General features: G+C 45.7%; 1 pseudogene; it reads left to right on the forward strand.

Moving 5' to 3' along the window:
- Nucleotides 1-451: 451 nt before the first annotated feature.
- Nucleotides 452-2,334, forward strand: LOC105532264 (annotated as a pseudogene).
- Nucleotides 2,335-4,270: the final 1,936 nt, after the last annotated feature.

Consider the following 4,270-nt stretch of genomic DNA (forward strand, 5'->3'; position numbering starts at 1 on the left):
GCTGCCACCCGCACCCGCAGCTGGACTGGCCCCAAGGCACCGGCGCCCGGCCAGGGCCAGCCCCATCACAGCCCGCAAGAGATCTCTCCATTCCACCCGTCCCAGGGTCCTCACTTAACGAAGCCTAAAGAAGAGCTCCTTACCAGAGTCCGCCAGTCCCTCGGGCTAGGGATCTTCATCCAAAGCCATCCCGGGAGGAACCCCCATCCCAGGCAGTCCCCGGGTCCAGACAACCCGTGGACTCCCCATCCCCTAGGTCTGCCAGTCCCAACCAGTGTCAGATTCCCCTTCCTAGCCAACCCCTGTGTCTCCTACCTCAGGCGACCTCCCTCCAGCCCCCATCATGGGCAGTCGTCCCTGAGTCTCCCATCCTAGCCAGTCCCTTGACTGTCTGCAGCTGCCCTCATCCCAGGCATCCCTTGGGACTCCCAGAGGATGCACACACACACTCATGCACAACATCGCAGGCATCTCCCACTCCAGCCAGCCCTTACACTCTCCATTCAAACCAGTGCCCAGATCTCCTACCCCACCCAACCCCAGAATTCTCATCTCAGCCAGTCCTCGGGTCCTCTAACCAAGGCAGTCCAGGATCTCTCAACTCAACAAGCCCTGGGACTCCACATCACAGCCAGTCTTGGGATCAAGGCTCCATTCATTCAACCAACCCTCATTTCCTGCTCTCCTTTAGAAATGCTCTCCCCATTCACTCCATCATCCCCATACACTGAAACTGTACCCGTCCTTCAAGACTTAACTCAAATGCCACCTTACTGAAGCCAACCCTGATTTCCTCAGCCAACAGTGCGAGCTGCTTCTCTCTCTCTCTCTCTCTCTCTCTCTCTCTCTCTCCTCTTGACCTCCTGCTGCACTCCCTATCTTGTGGCATTTGTGGAACAAGTGGAACTTGCTTTACAGCACATTCGTTGGTGTTCTTGTTTTTATGTCCTCTGCCAGACGGAGCTCCTTAAAGACAGAAACGTGTCTTAATTTATCTTTGTGAGCAGGTTGGGTTAGAGGAGAAAACATGAGTTTTACAGTCAGACAAAACTGAGTTTAAATTCCATCTTCTCCTCTCTTAATTTCAATTTCCCTGTCAATAACAGCTACCTGACAGGGTGGTCTTGGATAAAAGCATGCAAAAACACCTTGCACAGAAAAGACAACCCACAGAATGAGAGAAAGTATTTGCAAATCATGTATCTGATAAGGGACTTGTACGTAGAATATATAAAGAACTCTTACAGCAAAAAAAAAAAGATAACTAATTTTTTTTAAATGGGCAAGGAATTTGAATAAACATTTCTCCAAAGAAGATATACAAATGGTCAATAAGCACATGAAAAGATGCTCAACATCATTAGCCATCAGGGAAATGCAAATCAAAACCACAATGAGCTCTCAGTGCTACCCATCAGGCATTTCCTGCCTTCTCCCATAACCTAAAGGGAAACTTTCACAGTGTCTGGAGACCTTAATGTCCTGCAGATGAAGGAAGACGATATCCTCAAATTCCTTGCAGCAGCACCCCACTTGAATGGCACCAACCTTGACTTCCAAATGGAACAGTACATCTACAAAAGGAAAAGTGATGGCATCTACATCATAAATCTGAAGAGGACCTGGAAGAAGCTTCTGCCATTGTTGCCATTGAAAACCAGACTGATGTTAGTGTTATATCTTCCAGGAATACTGGCCAGTGGGTTGTGCTAAAGTTTGCTGTTTCCACTGGGGCCACTCTTATTGCTGGGCGCTTCACTCCCGGAACTTTCACTAACCAGATCCAGGCAGCCTTCCAGGAGCCACGTCTGCTGGTGGTTACTGATCCCAGGGCTGACCACTAACCTCTCACAGAGGCATCTTATATTAACTTGCCTACCATTGCTCTGGGTCACACAGAGTCTCCCCTGCACTGTGTGGACACTGCCATCCCATGCAACAACACGGGAGTTCCCTCAGGGGGTCTAGTGTAATGGATGCTCGCCCAGGAGGTTCTGCATGTGCATTGTACCACCTCCCATGAACACCCATGGGAGTTATGCCTGATCTCTATTTCTGCAGAGATCCTGAAAAGATTGAAAAGGAAGAGCAGGCTGCTGCAGAAAAGGCTGTGACCAAGGAGGAACTTCAGGGTGAATGGATTGCGCCAGCTCCTGAGTCTACTGCTATTCAACCTGAGGGTGCAGATTGGTCTGAAGGTGTGCAGGTGCTCTTTGTACCTATTCAATAATTCTCTACTCAACTTTGGAGCACTCAGCCTGCCACTGGAGGCTGGTCTGTAGCAGTTACTCTCAGATAGCTGAATGGATAGGAATAACCATTGAGTGGTCTTAAGCTGTTCTTCCACAGGCTCTTGAACAGAAAACGGAAATCAAGTTGATGGAAAATAAACATCAGTTTCTTAAACACACACACACACACACACAGAGGGGGAGGGGGAAATAGAGAGAGAGAGAGATACTACTTCACATCCACTATGATCGCTAAAATCCACAGAACAGACAATGAGAAGTGTTAGCGAGCATGTGGAGAAATTGGAACCCTCATTCATTGCGGATGGGAATGTAACATGGTGCAGTCACTTTGGAAAACAGTCTGGCAGTTCCTCAAAATGTTAAACATAGAGTTACCATATGATCCAGGGATTCCACTCCTAGGTATATATCCAAGAGAGATGAAAACATACATCTACACAAAAACTTGTACATGAATGTTCACAGCAGCATTATTTGTAATAGCCTGAAAGTGGAAGCAACCAAATGCTCATCAGTTGATGAATGGATACACAAAATGTGGTATGACCACACAATGGAATAGCATTCAGTCATTAAAAAGGAATCAAGAACTAATACATACTAAAACATGGATGAACCTTGAAAACATTATGCTAATGAGAGAAGCCAGTCACAAAAGACCACATATTGTATGATTCCTTTTATATGAAATCTTAGAATAGGCACATCTATAGAGACAGAAATTAGAGTAATGGTTGCCGGGGGCTGGAGTGTGAGTGGCAAAATGGGGAAAGATTGCTAACGGGTATGGGGCTTTTTTGGAGGGCGATAAAAATGTTCTAAAATGAGGCTGGTCCAAAGGCAGTGAGTTATCTCAAATGGTTGTTCACAGTCAATTACAGATCGAACTCCTTGTTCTACTCTTTTCCCATCTCTCACTACTGCACTTGACTAGTCTTAAAAAAAAAAAAAGAAGGCCGGGCGCGGTGGCTCAAGCCTGTAATCCCAGCACTTTGGGAGGCCAAGACGGGTGGATCACGAGGTCAGGAGTTCAAGACCATCCTGGCTAACATGGTGAAACCTTGTCTCTACTAAAAAATACAAAAAACTAGCCAGGCGAGGTGGCGGGCGCCTGTAGTCCCAGCTACTTGGGAGGCTGAGGCAGGAGAATGGCGTAAACCCAGGAGGCGGAGCTTGCAGTGAGCTGAGATCCGGCCACTGCACTCCAGCCTGGGCGACAGAGCCAGACTCCGTCTCAAAAAAAAGAAAAAGAAAAAGAAAATGTTCTAAAATTAAACTGTGATGATGGCTGCACAATCCTGTCCATATGCTAAAAACCACTGAATTGTACCCTTTACAAGGGTGAATGTTATGGTATATTAATTATATCTCAATAAAGCTTTATTAAAAAACAACACCTTGCACAGAGCTATCACATAACAACAAATACAATGGTAATAGTTAACATGTCTCTGGCGCTTACTGTGTGCCAGGCACTGTGCTACACGCTTTACATATAAGGACTCACTTAACCCTCATGACAATCCTATGAGGTAGGTACTGTTATTACCTCCCAGCTTACAGATGAGGGAAGTGAAACAGAGAGGCTGAGTGACTTGCCCAGGGTCACACAGAGGCATAGTGAGGATACTCAGATGATTCATTCTCACTTCTGACTTTATATTTTCCCTCAGTACCTTGTACAAAATAAGTGCTCCATAAATGTTAAAGTAATAAAGTATATCCACCAAATATGTCCTTTCATCCAACAAACACTTGCAGAACATTATGTTCTAGATAATATGTATGTTCCCATCCTTATCTTGCTTCTTCTATTGTTCAGATGTCCTGTGGAGTTGAAAGCAGATGGGTATTTAGATTCATTTACAAACCATTTTGAGTGTCTACAATGAGTAAAGCACTGCTGTCGACCACTGAAGATATAGCAATGAACAAAAAAGGACAACGATCCTTAACCTCATAGTGCTAACATTCTAGTGGGAGAGAGAGACAAGAAGCAAATGGAATATGTAGGG

The sequence above is a fragment of the Mandrillus leucophaeus genome, unplaced genomic scaffold, assembly GCF_000951045.1.
Source record: "Mandrillus leucophaeus isolate KB7577 unplaced genomic scaffold, Mleu.le_1.0 Scaffold946, whole genome shotgun sequence".
NCBI classification, from domain to species: domain Eukaryota; kingdom Metazoa; phylum Chordata; class Mammalia; order Primates; family Cercopithecidae; genus Mandrillus; species Mandrillus leucophaeus.